Here is a 17042-nt window from a genome sequence, read left to right as displayed (position 1 = left end):
ACTGATTCTGGTGTATCTCAAAGAATAGTCATGACTCCCAGGGATACTTGATTTAAATTTTAAGTAGCATATTCCTAGGCTGTACCCTGAAATTACTAAATCGTGGTATCTTAGGGAGGGGCCCTGGGATATACATTTGTAACAAGCATCTCAGGTGAGTTTAGAGGCAATAAAATGGGGAAATTCCTGAACCAAGCACTAGGCTGGGTAATTGCATAAAACACCAAAACAAACCCTCATGTTTCTTGACTACAAAGACCTCACAATATAGTCTAGGTGATGAGGCATGTATGCTTGAAAATGAAATTAACACAATATCTAGTATCCTGTTAGGACACATGCCAAAACAGAAGTAACCCATAAATACGTTAAAAGTTCAGGTGTTGAGAGATCAAGGGAAATACCAGCCTCCCAACTGCTGAAACTAGCTCCCCTCCTGCAGCATGCCCTGAAAAGCGGAAGTGAGGCTAGAACCCTGCTAATAATATGACTCTCAGATAGGTGCTTCCATCGGGGCACTTGGTGACATTTCAGAAGTTTCCAATCAAATATTAGGGAAATACTTACGCAGCAGAGTCCAGCCTAACATCTTCAAGTACAGATGAACTGGGAAGTATAGAGGGAGCCAAAGAAAAACCCAAATGGGCAGAGTGATGGTAAGATCATGGAAGTGCCAGGACTGCATCTAGAAACCCTCTAGAAAAATTGATCCAGGAAAGGAAATGGAAGTTGCTATAAACTCAAATCTAGAAATTCTACCAATCTCTTCAGCCCATTGTTCTCCAGCTCCAGTTATACATAAATAAGCCTTCACTTATAAAATCAGAATTAATCACCCTTGAGACAGTTGTAGCCTTGGGAAGGAGATGTGCTATAACCTGCACCAGAAAAGTTCAGGATTAAACCTTATACATGCTTACTAGTGTTATCTATCCTTGTCTCTCTAACCTGATGCCTAAATCAAGATACTTCACTAAAAAGATTTTTTTTTTTTTACCTGAATGCTTAAACCTTTTTAACTTATCTTAATTTAATCTTTCTAGTCAAATTGGGCTTGGTTTGGACTTGATTTTATGATTTCCTGGATCTGTAATACCCTTTACTCTTTCACATGTTAAATAGTCTTGCTGGACTTGACCTCAGGAGTTCTAAATAATACTACCTTTCTGATGTTATACTGTAAAGACAATCAATACTAGCAAAAGGGATATTTACAAGCAAGTGCACAGTTGAAGAAGGAACCACCTGCCGCACTGACTTCCCTCTTTTTCTCCGTATCTCTACTCTTGGTCCTCTATGTAACTTGATAGCCGAACATTTTTTTTCTCCATAATTTATTATTGTGAGATAAGGTTATCAATGTCAAATAAAATACTAATTTTCTTCGCTTGCTTCTATTCATCCGTCTTCATAACCAATTCTTCATTTTACCTTCCCAGAATGTTGGATGCCACACTTGAGGCAGTGAAGAATCTGAACATTCATCTTGCAGCTGTCTATAGGATGTAACTTTTGGTTCCTTTTGTAGCATGCAGTTGTGGTCATAGTAGTATATTTATAACCATCTTCTTTTAACAAGTTTTCAGAAAACATTTATCATGATGACCTTTTATGCATCTTCAAAACTCTGTCTTTGTTGCATCTTTGAAGAGCCCGGCTATGAGCCATGGGATCCCCAGTCAATGCTCTGCCGCATGATTAATGGCGACTCAGGAGTTCTCCTCACTAGGCAGCCCTGTGGAAAAGACAACAGCCCAATACTTTGAGCAGATTTCATAAGGCGTGTCCCCAGCTCTCTTTGGGTATGTTGCCACTAGCAACTTCCCTCACTATTGCAGTGTGATTGATTATTGATTGCTTTCGTATGTCATCGTTCTAGCCATTGTCTTATAACTCGCACCCAGGTGATTGGGCGGGACTGTGTGATAAGGTAATTTTTTCCACCAAGGGAACTCGTCAGTTTTGCCTTAAAAGGGAACCAATTCCAGAGCAGAAAGGAGTCAACTACCACCAAGGAAGGAGAGAGCCAATAGCAGAGACCTGACAGCAGGAGACAGCACAGTAGGCTTCTGAGCCCTTGAAGAGAGAAAGCTGAGTGCCTTTGGGCAGAGACTGAGGGCCAGGGAAAGGCTATCCTGATTGAAAAACTGAATCCTGAGAGTTCTTGAGCCTGAATTGTGACTGTTACTTCCCTAATAAACCCTATAATTATGAGTATGGTCTGTGAGTTCTGTGTGGCCATTGTAATAAATTATTGAACTTAGTAGAGAGTGCTGTGGGAGGGACCGTTGATGTCAAAATTGGTAGAGATGGCAGAGAGAGGAGGTGTGTCTTACCTTCACCTCATAGGAATAAGACTTGCGCTGTTGATCTTGATTCTTCTTCCCAATTGTGAAGTTAAAGGAGGTCAGACACTTCCCCCATGCCATTTTTACAACTACAACATATACCTAATTCAAAAGTGCATGAGTACTTGAATACAAAGAGACTCAACACTCCACTTTGAAAATGTTTTGCAACAACTGGTTTCTTAGACAGTGAGAGATATTGCATACAATCACAAATGTCATCATTTGTGTGCCTCTTTTCTGGTTTTTATGTCTTTGCTTGGAGTACATGGGTGGCACAAACAGTTGAGAGCTCAACTATTAGCGAAAGGTTGGCAGTTCGAACCCACCGAGGACAGGCTTGGTGATCTGCTTCTGAAACAGATCTGCAGCCTTAAAAACCCTATGGAGTACTTCTACTCTGTATTGCATGAGGCTGGAATCAACTTGACAGCAACGGATTTATTGGCTTTGACTTATGCTTCTCCAGAAGTAAGGAATGCCATTATTTCTCGTTCTTATTCATTAAAGTCCAGCAGAAAATATCCCTTTGTGACTGTCTTTGGCTTTTCCAAATTACTCATTCCCTCTACCGGTCCATAAAAACGTGTTCAGACCAAGTTTATCAGACCATATACTAGCTAGCTGTAGATACGTCTATCACTCAGATCGTTAGTATGTTTGTTAGAATGAAAGGAACATGGGCTTTGAATTCAAAAAGTTTGGTTTCAACATTTATTCCTGTGTGCCTTCAATAAAATTACCTACACCCTTGGTATTCAAATTGCCTTCTGTCATTAGTAATATCTATTTCATGGGTTTGTTGGGAATATTAACCCATTGCAGTTAAGTTGATTCCGACTCATAGCAATCCTCTAAGATAGAGTAGAACTGCCTCATAGGGTTTCCCAGGCTGTAATCTTTATGGAAGCAGATCACCACATGTTTCCTCCTTGGAGTAGCCGGTGGGTTTTAACTGCCTATTTTTCAGTTAGCAGCCCGGTGCGTAACCACTGCACCACCAGGTCTCCTTGTTGGGAATTATTAAGTGAGAAAATTTTTAAAGAGGGCTTCATACTGTGCTGAGTACAGAGCTCAGAAATGTCAGCTGAGCTGATTAAATCAGAATGACCAATACGCTGCTAACACGGGCTTTTCCAGCAGGGCTCATGCCCAGAGCAGTGGTTGGTTTCATCATACACTGAAAAGAGTCCTCATTTCTGGAAAATTCCAGCCAAGACAAAAATGGAGGGGTTGGTTCTGCCTTGAGTGCCCTGAAAATTCTCAGATAGAAACAAACTATGAACTATATATAAACTCCAAAATCCACAAAGTTCTACTAACTTCCAACTAAAATACAGAATTTTCCTAATTCCTCCTCCTTCTGTGTTCCAGGTAGCTAGTGAGAAGGTGTTGGTAATGAGAGTAGTTTCCCCTAAGGCAACCTCATTGACCTTTTGATCTTTCAGAAGGTACATTCCTGTATCAACAATTGGGGAATTGTAATGTTTCATTTTTCCCACTACATAACCAATGACTACACACAAAAGCTGCTAACTGAAATACTGGGAAAAAAGAGGATGGTAAATGAACTTTCCCCAGGAAATACCATTTACATCACAAATTTACACTTTTTTTACACATCTACATCATTAGAACACTTTTGGTCGCTTAGAGCCCAACCTATCTCTACTAGAGAAATAGGTACTTTTGAAACATTAAGATCTCAGATAACAAGCACTCAGCAGGAGCAACATCGGCAAGTGGTCATCAATAATAACATTTATAATAGAACACTACAGGACATTACTAAGGAAAGGTAAGTAATCTGGTTTTAATTTAGTTTTCAAAAAATTGCCCTACAATTTCTAACACATAGTCCATAGACAGTGAACAGTAAAATATGTTTGAAAGTGTAACAATGGAGATAAGTCTAAAACCTGAATTTTAAGCAAAAACCAAGAAGGAAAAGGTTTCACATTTAGTTAAAAAAAGAAGAAAGAAAGAATTAATTTTTGCAACTTAGATGTCCATAGGATTTTGACTAGTGAGAAAGATAGGAAGTATTAGCAGACAATGGAGGACCAGGATGATAAAAGAAAAAGATCTTGTAGAGACTTAAACATGTTAGCAACATCTTGTTAATGATTTTCAGAAATGTCCATGTTTCAAATTCATGTAGTTATTAATCATTCCCTCTTATGCGATCTATCAACTGCATTTATAAGCACAAACACCCCCACTCCTTAATTTCTTATTGAAAAATTTATGTTCGTCACTTGTTTCCAAGAAATTACACTCACCAGCCCTCTCTTCCTTCTTCTCAATCTCCCAGTATTTAAGTTCTTCTTTTCTTTATCTGCATTTAATTTCTAGGTGCTCTCAACAAGTCTCATTTATGTGTTAATGTCTTTATCCTTACACCTCCAGCCTTCTCCTCTTTCATAAAATCCATATTCACGTATCCAACTGCTGTTCAATATCTGCTCTTGGATACCTACCTGGCTTTGCAAACTTAACATTTTCCAAACTGTATTTTTGTTTCTCACTCATCTATCAAAACCTATTCCTCCTCTCTCAGTCTTCCCTGGGTCACTTAGTGCCATCATTATTCACCAATTGCTCAAACCATAAACTTTACACTCTACGTCAAATCCTCTGTCCAGACTTTATCCTGAATCTGACTGCTTCTCATCATCTCTACCTTGTCTAGCACCCTACTCCTAGAGCAAGCATCACCAGCTTTGCCCTGGATTCCTGCAGCAGCCCCCTCTGCTTCCATTTTTACATCCTTTTCTCTGTAAGTCTATTTGCCAGAGCAAATAAGGATTCTTTTTAAAATATAAATAAAATTATCACTGCCCTGCTTGGAAATATCTACTGGCTTCCCATCTCACTCAGCATAAAACACAAACTCCTTAGATTGGTCTATGAGGTCCTCTATAATTTAGCCTTGGTAACAACTGATCCTTCAACACTTACCATTCTTCCCACCACCATCCATTACTTCATCATCTCTGGCCACATGGCCTTTGGACCTGCTGGTCTTTCTCCCGAGATCACTTCCCTGAGATATTAGTGTAACTGTCATTCTGACTTTTTTCAGGACTTTGTTCAAATGTCACACCCCCTCAGAGGTTTTCTCTGGCAATCCTCCACTACCCTCCAAGCCTCATCCTCTATTTTCATTATTCACTGTCCATATCACCAAGCATTATATCATTTATTTATTTTCTTATTGTCTTCCCCTCTCAATGGAATATAAGGTCCATGAGAGCAGAAACTTGAGTTGCTATGTTCTCTGCTGGACTGCCACTGTCTAGAACAATTTCTGAAACATGATTGTTGTTGTTGTTGTTGTTGGGTGCTGTCGAGTCAGTTCTGACTCATAGTGACCCTAGGCGCAACAGAACAAAACACTGTCCGTTGTTATGCTTGAGCCCGTTGTTGCAGCCACTGTGTCAACCCATTTCCTTGAGAATCTTCCTCTTTTTCCTGGCCCTCTACTTTGCCAAGCACAATGTCCTTCTCCGGGGACTGGTCCCTCTTGTTAACATGTCCAAGGTATGTGAGACAAAGCCTCGCTATCCTTACTTCTAAAGGAGCATTGTGGCTGTACTTCTTCCAAGACAGATAAGAAACATAATGGGAACTAGTAAATCATTTTTTTAATAAAATAAATTGTTAATTGAATGTGTTTAAGTTCTTTTTTTGGTAAACTACAAATGACTTATAATGTGTTTAGCCTATCTTAATGCATTACTTTGATTTTTTAATGCCCCCAGTTGAATTCTACCAGTTGTCATTAGTCAGAATCAAGTGGACCTGGCTGGCTCTAATAGACAAGTTTCTGGTGTCTGTTTCTGTGTACAAGCAACATATCACTTACACATAAACGATTTCTAAAATAAAAATATCAGTAGAAACTAAACCTGGACACTAACCAGTTCACACTGAAATATAAATTAATAAAATATTATCAAATTAATTTGAAGGCCTATAAAGCCCCTGAGTTTGAGACCCAAACAATGCAAAGAAACCACACAAAGAGCAAATTATTAGTACTCAAACACGTGGGACTCAGCCTAAGATCACAAAATTATGACAGGAAATGATCAAGTCCAAATCACTTTATTCACCTCCACATAATCAGCCTACACAGTTTCCACAGAGAGCACAGAGTCAGCCAGGATCACTTACTGCCTTTACCCTACAATTTTCAGGAGGTAGCATGAGGTCATCTCACTAAACCTTTCTGTAAGGAGGTTCAAAAAGAATCATTTGTTGGACTTTCTAAATGACAACATAACCAACCCAGGCTTCTTCACGCATCTTAGAATATAGGTGTCTTAAAGGAAGTTATCCATGAAAACCAAGTTAAGCCTCCTACTAGATTCCAGGAACTAAAAGATAGTCACTTTCATAAGAGCTCTATGCCATTTACTTCTGGCCAAGGATCAGGGGAATCATATGAGAAGCCCAAATGTTCAGCTTCCATGACAAAATACTGGGGATTTCTCAAGGTTAGCCCCCTTCTCTTGAATAGCTTCAAATGCACATGCCCAGAGAAACATATGTACATAAACATGCACAAGCACAAATATAAACCTGTAGATACATGCTAACCCACATTTCAGAAAGGACTGTTAGACTAATAATCCGATAATTAGAATATTGACACAATTGGAGATGATCCAATCATGGAAAAGCAATCTACGAAGGAAAATCAAATCTCCCTTTTTCTTAGTCTTTCACTCATGTGCCATGTGCTGAGTAAGAGCAGAGCCAAAGTGTCACCCCTTCAGCATGGGCTGCGTGGGTGGCCAATACTAAAGAGCTGAGAATAACTATTAAGAATACCTCGTGCTATGGTTCCAGGGCTTGGAACCATTTCAGGAGGAAGCCGATGATCAAGAGCTGAAAGTACTGAAGGAAGAAGTCCAAGCTGCACTGAAGACATCGGATAAAAGCAAGTCTCCAGAAATTGACAGAATACCAATTCAGATGTTTCAACGATCCCAGAGATAGAAAAAAAGAAAAGAATGAAGTTCGGTGAAAGAGTAGTAGGAAAATCCTAGGTAGAACTGAATATGTGGTTTGCAGATATTCCAAAACAGAAAAAAAAAAAAATTCTCATAAAAAAGAAAAACTAAAAATAATTATATATCACTGAATCTTACTTTGTTCTGAACCCACACTCCTGGCATCCTAATATATGATCTATAAATTATTTCCTTTACTTATTGAAGAGTTTAATTCTGTATGCATACAATCGAGTATGTACAAATGCATTTATTCATTTATTAAACAAATATTTATTGAGCACCTTTTATGTGGCAGGCACAATTACAGGCATGAGGGGAATAGCATGGACAAAAATACCTGCTCTTATGGAAACTACATTCCAGTGTGATGAGACAAGAAATAATCAAAATAATAAGTGAAATATATAGAATGTTGCTGTCGTCATTGTTGTTATGTGCCGTCAAGTCTGTTCCAATTCATAGCAACCCTATTTACAAGAGAACAAAACACTGCCCAGTCCTGTGCCATCCTCACAATTGTTGCTATGCTTGAGCTTGCTGTCACTGTGTCAATCCATCTCATAGAGGATCTTCCTCTTTTTCAAAGACTGTCTTCTTTACCAAGCATGATGTCCTTCTCCAAGGACTAATCTGTCCTAATAACAAGTCCAAATTACATAAGACAAAGTCTCACCATCCTTTCTTCTAAGGAGCATTCTGACTGTACTTCTTGCAAGACAGATTTGTTCTTTCTTTTGGCAGTCCGTGATATATTAAATAGTCAATATGAATGTTAGATGATTATAAGTACTTTGAAGAAGAATGAAACAGGGGATGAAGATAAAAGGTTTTGAGAGGTTGCAATTTAAATATGGCAATCAGGGAAGACTTCATCCAGGAGCTGAGATTTAAGTGAATTCCAAAAGAAATATGAAAGCAGGTCACCCAGATATCCAAGGAAGATTATTCTAAGTGAGAGTAACAACTTCTGCAAAGAGAATGTGCCTAGCATGGTTAAGGAAGAAGTGTGGTTGCAGTGAAGCCTGCAAGGAGATAAAGCCAGACAAATTACAGGAAATCTGATCACCTAAAGCCTTTTAGGGCATTGTAGTGACTTTGGCGTCACTCTGAGTAAAATGGAAAGTCAGTGGAAGATTTTGAGCAGAGGAGTGAATTTTTTTTTTTTTAATTATTGTGCTGGCTGATATGTCAAAAAGAGACTAGATGTGAAGGATGGAATAGAGGATAGAGAGGACAATTCTCTAAAAGTTTATTACTATAATCCAGAAAAAAAGGACAATGATGTCTTAGATCAAGTTAATAGCAGAAGAGGTATAAAAAGGAAATAGATCCTGAATATATTTTGATACCAAACCCAATAAGATGGATAACAGACTAGCTGTTAGAAGTATGAATATTTACTCTAAGGATTGTGGGCTCAGTACCTAGAAAAACGGAGTTCCTTGAACATAGAGTAGTTAAAGCCAATGGAAGAAATGAAGAAGTAAAAGAGCTGAACAGATGATTTCAAAGGGTGGCTTGAGAAGACAAACTATAGTGTTATAATGAAATCTACAAAGACCTGGAGTTAGAAAACAAAAAGGGAAGACCACGCTCAGCATTTCTCAAGCTGAAAGAAATGAAGAAAAAATTCAAGACTTGAGTTGCAATTTTGAAAAATTCTATGGAAAAAATATTGCATGATGCAGGAAACAGAAAAAGAAGATGGAAGAAATACACAGAGCCATTGTACAAAAATAAATTGGTCAACATTCAACCGTTTCAGGAGGAAGCCAATGATCAAGAACTGAAGGTATTGAAGGAAGAAGTCCAAGCTGCACTGAAGCCATTGGCTAAAAGCAAGTCTCCAGAAATTGACAGAATACCAATTCAGATGTTTCAACAAAGGGATGCAGCTCTGGGAGCACTAACTCATCCTTGCCAAGAAATTTGGAAGTCAGTTACCTGGCCAACTGACTGGAAGAGACCCATATTTGTGCCCATTCCAAAGAAAGGTGATCCAAGAGAATGCAAAAATTATTTTAAAAATCATTAATATCACAGCAAAGTAAAATTTTGTTGAAAATGGTTGCAGCAGTACATGGACAGGGTACTGCCAGAAATTCAGGCCAGATTCAGAACAGGATGTAGAACAAGGGATATTATTGCTGATGTCAGATGGATCTTGGTTAAAAGCAGAGAGTACCAGAAAGATGTCTATCTGTGTTTTATTGACTATGCAAAGGCATTCGACTGTATGTATCATAACAAATTATGGGCAACACTTCAAAGAATGGGAATTCCAGAACACTTAATTGTGCTCATGGGGAACCCATACATAGATCAAGAGGCAGTCATTCCAACAGAATAAGAAAATGCTGCATGGTTTAAAATCAGGAAAGGTGTGCATCAGCATTGTATCATCTCACCGTACTTATTCAATCTGTATCTTGAGCAAATAATCCGAGAAGCTGGACTATATGAAGAAGACCACACCATCAGGGTTGGTCAGAGACTCGTTAACAACCAGCAATATGCAGATGACACAACCTCACTTGCTGTAAGTGAAGAGGACTTGAAGCATTTACTGATGAAGATCAAAGACTACAGCTTTTGGAATGGATTACACCTCAACATAAAGAAACAAAAATCCTCACAACTGGACCAATAAGCAACATCATGACAAAAGGAGAAAACATTGAAGTTATCAAGAATTCAATTTTATTTGGATCCACAATCAATGCCCATAGAAGCAGCAGTCAAGAAATCAAAAGACTTATTTCATTGGGCAAATACTGTAAAAGGTCTCTTTAAAGTATTGAAAAGCAAAGATGTCACTTTGAGGACTAAGGTGTGCCTGACCCAACAAACCACGATATTTTCAATTGCCTTATAAGCATGCAAAAACTGGACAATGAATAAGGGAAAGAAAAGAAGAATTGACGCCTTTGAATTATGGTGTTGGCACAGAATATCGAATGTACCATGGACTGCCAGAAGAAAGAACAAATTCATCTTGGAAGAAGTAGAGCCAGAGTGCTCCTTGGAAGTGAGGATGGTAAGACTTCATCTCATGTACTTTGGACATGTTATCAGGAGGGACCAGTCCCTGGAGAAGGACATCATGGTTGGACACAGTGGCTGCAACAATGGGTACAAATATAGTAAAGATTGTGAGGATGATGCAGGACTGGGCAGTGCTTTGTTCCATTGTACGTAGGGTCTCTATGAGTCAAAACAGACTCGACAGCACCTAACAGCAACAACAACATATGTCCATGGAGAATGGGAAGAATTTGGCAACAGTAAGTTAAGAGCCCACCATGCCTCTGTCACTTTGTCCTCCTGTGGTGGCTTGTGTGTTCCTATGATGCTGAAAGTTATGCCACCTGTATTTTAAGTATCATTGGGGTCATCCATGGTGGACAGGTTTCAGTGGAGCTTCCAGGCTAAGACAGTGTAGAAGGAAAAGCCTAGTAATCGACTTGTGAAAATTAGTCGATGAAAACCTTACGGGTAACAACATAACACTGTTAGATATAGTGCTGTAAGATAAGCCCCATAGGATGTAAGGCCACAATAATAGATTCAAGCATACCAACAATTGTGAAGATGGTAATGCTTTGTTTCGTTGTACATGGGGCTGCCATGAGTCAGAGTTCACTCGAAGGCAACTAACAACAACAACAAAATTAATGGTTATTGTAAATCAGGAGCTCACTTATAGACACGCTAATTTTGAGAGGCCAATTAAGCATTCAAGCGGAGATACTGATCTCCATCAGTAAATGCTTCAAGTCCTCTTCACTTTCAGCAAGTGAGATTGTGTCATCTGCATATCACCAGTTGTCAATGAGTCTTTGACCAATCCTGATGGAGTGTTCTTCTTCATATAGTCCAGCTTCTCGGATTATTTGGTCGGGATACAGATTGAATAAAAAAGAATAAGTATGGTGAAATGATACAACCCTGATGCACACATTTCCTGATTTTAAACCATGTATTTTCTTATTTTGTTTGAATGACTGCCTCTGGGGAGAGATCGAGATAGAGATACAAATGAGGAGAATTTTCATTATACAGATGGTATTAAAACCATGAGAAGAAATGAGATCACCCAGGAATTAAGTGTAGAAAGAAGAGAGAGCCCTAGGCCCCTCTAAAACTAAGAAGTCAGGCAAATGAAGAGGAATCAGCAATGAAAAATGTAAGGAGTGGCCTGTGAGATAAAAGGAAAATTAGGCTCATCCTGGAAGACAAATAAAAAAAAAAAACAATTCAAACAGGAAGTGGTAGTCAACTATGTCTGATCCTACTAACATGTCAGGTAAGAGGGGAATTGAGCATAACAGGAAGGCCTCAGTGACATAGACAAGGGCAGTTTCTGTGGAGTGCTAAAGCCAAAACTTGATTCAAAATAAATTGGGAATAAAGGAACTGGAGATACTGAGTATATAAACTCTTCCATAGAAATTTTTTATGAAGAAGAAAAATGGGACAGCAGCTGAACAGGGCTAATGAGATCAAGAGAAGATTTTGTTTTCTTTAATGAGAGAAGAAACCACACATTTTCATGGCGATAGGAAAGATCACATAGCCAGAGGAAAATTCCAGAGAGGGAATTCCTGGAGTAATAATCTTTCTCAAGGGGAGGAGATGGCCCTTGACTCCAGCATGGACATTCCATCCACAATAACAGAAGAGAAAGTAGAAAATTTGGCCACAGAGGGAGGGTGAGTAGATGAGGTAGTGGGAGTTTGCCAAAATTCTTCTCTGATTGCCTCTATCTTCTCAGTAAAATGGGAACCAAGATAGTCACCAGACTTGCCCTTCTCTATTCACACAAGAACTTAGAACAGTACAAGATGTGCAGATGCATAACAAGTCTGTATCTGCACCACAACTTGTGAGTACATGATGAGGGCTGCATATCTGGAGCCAGCCTACTTAAAGGAAATGAGACTCAGAAAAACCAAGTCAGATGGGGCTCTTCACTTCTGTCTCCAGCTCTGCCCAGACTCAGTCATTACCACCAATAGGTTTCAGGTTTACTAACCAAAAAATTCTCTGTGTACTCAGTTGTTTCTTTGGGGAGTAGAGGGTAGAGAATGCAGGGGTACGTATTTTATTTGTTTTTAATAAGGAATCCCACCTCTTTAGGTTTTTGTCTTTATGTCACAGTTATAAATGTCCTTTTGGCGGAAAATATTTCAAAATTAGCCTAAAGCAAACTATTTGATATAAACTGGAATTTTCTCATATTTTAGCATTTTGAGGATCTTCACATGTTATTTGAATTAGGGTGAAACAAGTAGCATATGAACCCAACAAAACGATTTGCTGTGAATGAAATGAGTCATATTTTGTAATGGAAACTATGTGTAATTATTTGTTGTTGTTGCATACTATGTATAATTAACCATAGCAGGTATATGATGAATTCTGATATCAATTTCCAATTTTTATTAATTCCTTCAACAAATATTTTTAAGCACTTAATATGGTTCAGGCACATCGTATGTATCAGTGAGTAAATAGATAAAGATCCTTGCTTTCATGAAGCTTATTATATTTATATTTAACCCCCACACATCTGTCAGTTTGCTGTTCTGTGGAAGCTTGCATGTTGCTGTGATGCTGGAACCGATGCCACTGGTATTTCAAATACCAGCAGAGTCACCAATGGTGGGCAGGTTACAGCAGAGCTTCCAGACTAAGACAGACTAGGAAGAAGGACCTGGTGATTTACTTCTGAAAAAAATTGGCCAGAGAAAACCTTATGAATAGCAGATGAACATTGTCTGGTATAGTGCCAGAAAATGAGCCCCTCAGCTTGGAAGGCACTCAAAATATGACTGGGGAAAAGCTGCCTCCTCAAAGTAGAGTCAACCTTAATGACATGGTTGGAGTCAAACTTTCTGGACTTTCATTGCCTCATGTGGCACAACTCATAATGTGAAGAAAGAGCTGCAAACATCCACTAATAATCAGAATATGGAATGCAGGAGGTATGAATCTAGGAAAATCGGAAGACGTCAAAAATGAGATGAACCACATAAAGATCAATATCCTAGGCATTAGGGAGCTGAAATGGACTGGTATTGGCCATTTTGAATCAGATAGTCGTATGATCCACTGTGCCAGGAATGACGAATTGAAAAGGATTGGCTTTACATTCATTGTCAAAAAGAACATTTCAAGATCTATCCTGAAGTACAACATTTCAGTGATAGAATAATATTCATATGTCTACAAAGAAGACCTGTTAATATGACTATTTTATTCAAATTTTTGCAACAACCACTAATGCCAAAGATGAGGAAATTAAAGATTTTTACCAACTTCTGCAGTCTGAAATTGATCAAACATGCAATCAAGATGCAATGATGATTACTGGTGATTGGAATGTAAAGTTGGAAATAAAGAAGGATTGGAAATTGGAAAATATGGCCTTGACACCAGAGATCAAAGAGCAGAATTTTGCAAGACCAACAACCTCTTCATTGCAAATACATTTTTCAACAAGGTAAAGCTCCTTTTAAAGCTCCTTGGAAACTCTATGCGGCAGTTCTACTCTGTCCTATAGGGTTGCTATGAGTCAGAATTGACTCGACAGCAGTGGGTTTAAATAATAACATGAACTTCACTGGATAGAATATATAGAAATGAAATCAACTATATGTGTGGAAACAGATGCTGGAAAAGCTCAATATCATCTGTCGGAATAAGGCTGGGAGCCGACTGCTGAATGGAACATCAATTGCTCACATGCAAGCTCAAGTTGAAGCTGCAGAAAATCGGAGCAAGTCTGCTACAGCCAAAATATAACCTTGAGCATATCCCATGTGAATTTAGAGACCACCTCAAGAATAGGTTTCATGCATTGAACACTAATGACTAATGACCAGATGTATTATGGAAGGACATCATACATGAAGAAACAAAAGGTCACTAAAAAGACAGAAAAGAAAGAAAAGACCAAAATGTATATCAGAAGTGACTCTGAAATTTGCTCTTGAACATCGAGTAGCTAAAGCAAATGGAAGAAATGATGAAGTAAAGAGTTGAACAGAAGATTTCAAAGGGTGGCTTGAGAAGACAAAGTTATCATAATGAAATGTGCAAAGACCTGTAGTAAGAAAACCTAAAGAGAAGAACATGCTCAGCGTTTCTCAAGCTGAAAGAACTGAAGAAAAAATTCAAGCCTCGAGTTGCAGTATTGAAGGATTCTATGGGCAAAATATTGAACTACGCAGGAAGCATCAAAAGAAGATGGAAGGAATACACAAAGTCACTGTACCAAAAAGAATTGGTTGATGTTCAGCCATTTCAGGAGGTAGCATATAATCAAGAACTGACGGTATTGAAGGAAGAAGTCCAAGCTGTACCGAAGGCATTGGTGCACAGCATGGCTCTGGGAATTGACAGAATAACAATTGAGATGTTTCAACAAATGGATGCAACGCTAAAGTTGTCACTCACCTGTGTCAAGAAATTTAGAAGACAGCTACCTGGCCAACCAACTGGAAGAGATCCATATTCCTGCCCATTCTAAACAAAGCCAATTCAACAGAATGCAGAAGTTATCAAACAATATTATTAATATCACACATAAGCAAAATTTTGCTGAAGACCATTCAAAAGCAGTTGCTGCAGTACATCAACATGGAACTGCCAGAAGTTCAAGCCAGATTCATAAGAGTACATGGAAGGAAGGATATCACTGCTATGTCAGGTAAATCTTAGCTGAAAGCAGAGAATACCAGAATATGTTTACTTGTGTTTTATTGACTATGCAAAGGCATTTGACTGTGTGGATCATAACAAATTACGGACAACATGACAGAGAATGGGAATTCCAGAACACTTAATTGTGCTCATGTGGAACCTGTACATAGACCAAGAGGTGGTCATTTGAACAGAATTTGTGGTTTAAAGTCAAGGAAGATGTGTGTCAGGGTTGTATCCTTTCACCATAATTAATTAATCTGTATGCTGAGCAAACAATCCAAGAAGCTAGACTATATGAGGAAGAATAGTGCATCAGGATAGAAGAAAAACTCATTAACAACTTGCCATATGCAGATGACACAACCTGCTTGCTGAAAGTGAGCGGGACTTGAAGCACTTACTGATCAAGATCAAAGACTACAGTCTTCGGTATGAATTGCACCTCAACATAAAGAAAACAAAAATCCTCACCACTAGACCAATAAGCAACATCACGACAAACGGAGAAAATATTGAATTTGTCAAGGATTTCATTTTATTTGGATCCACAAAGCAACTCCCATGGAAGCAACAGTCAAGAAATCAATGGCTTCATGTGCATGTGAAAGCTGGACGATGAGAATAAGGAAGACCAAAGAAGAATTGATGCCTTTGTATTACAGTGTTGGCGAAGAAGATTGAATATACCAGTAATTGCCAAAAGATGGAACAAATTTGTCTTGGAAGAAGTACAGCCAGAGTGCTCCTTAGAAGCAAGGATGTTGAGAGTTCATCTCACATATTTTGGACATGTTTATCAGAAGGGACCAGTCCCTGGAGAAAGGCATCGTGTTTGGTTAAGTAGAGGGTCAGGAAGAAGAAGAAGACACTCAATGAGATGGATTGACACAGTGGTTGCAACAACGGGCTCACGCATAACAATGATTGTGAGGATGGCGCAGGACCAGGCAGCGTTATGTTGTATGTGGGGTAGCTATGAGTTGGAACCAACTCAATGGCACCTCACAACAACAGTATATTTAACAGGGAAAAGTATAGATGATACTCAATTACTGTAATTAATAAAAAGTTAATATGTAAGAAAGTCAAATATGATGAGTAAGGAGCATGGGGAGGCAGTTCGCAATTTACATAGTGTGGTCAGGGTAGACCTCACTAAAAAATTAACTTTAGGGCAAAGACTTGAAGGAGATGAGGGTGGGAGTCATGTAAGTGTCTGGGGGAATAGAGAACCTGGCAGAGGGAAAAGCAAGTACAAAGGCTTAGAGCTTTGAGAATACCTGGGTGTTTGCAAAAATGCAGAGATCAGCTTGAGGTTAGTGAGTGTTGAGAAGAATCTGAGGGGACAGAATGAGCTACATAATTTGCAGAACCCAGTGCAAAATGGAGTCCTGGTGGCACAGTGGTTAAGAACTTGGCTGCTAACCAAAATGTTGGCAGTTCAAAACCACAAGCTGCTCCTTGGAAATTCTATGGGGCTGTTCTACTTTGCCCTATACAGTCGCTATGAGTCAGACGGCAATGGGAAAAAGTGCAAAATAAAATTGTGTCCCTTTGTTTAAAAGTTATAAAGATTTTCAAGACAGCAACAGTAGAGCATTAAACCATGCATAGGGCCCTCTGATTATGGGTCCCTGTGCAACTGCATAGGGTCGCGATGAGTCGGAATTGACTCAACGGCACTGGGTTTTTTTTTTTTTTTTGGGGGGGGTGCAACTGCATAGCTCATACACCCATGAAGCAGGTTTTGGTAGGAGAAGTCGTTGGGCCAACAGACCCTTTTAAGAATATGGACTTTTACTTTGAGCGAAATGGGGAGTCAGTGGATGGTTTTAAGTAATCTGACTTCTGGGATCTGTGCTGAAAATATTCTAGGAGGCCAGACTGGAAGCAGGAAATTAGAACACTACTATCACAATAACCCAGTTAAGAGATGATAGTGATTCGATCCAAGAATAGT

This window comes from Loxodonta africana, chromosome 25 (assembly GCF_030014295.1).
Source record: "Loxodonta africana isolate mLoxAfr1 chromosome 25, mLoxAfr1.hap2, whole genome shotgun sequence".
In the NCBI taxonomy this organism is placed as follows: Eukaryota; Metazoa; Chordata; class Mammalia; order Proboscidea; family Elephantidae; genus Loxodonta; species Loxodonta africana.
This window is presented reverse-complemented; position numbering follows the sequence as displayed.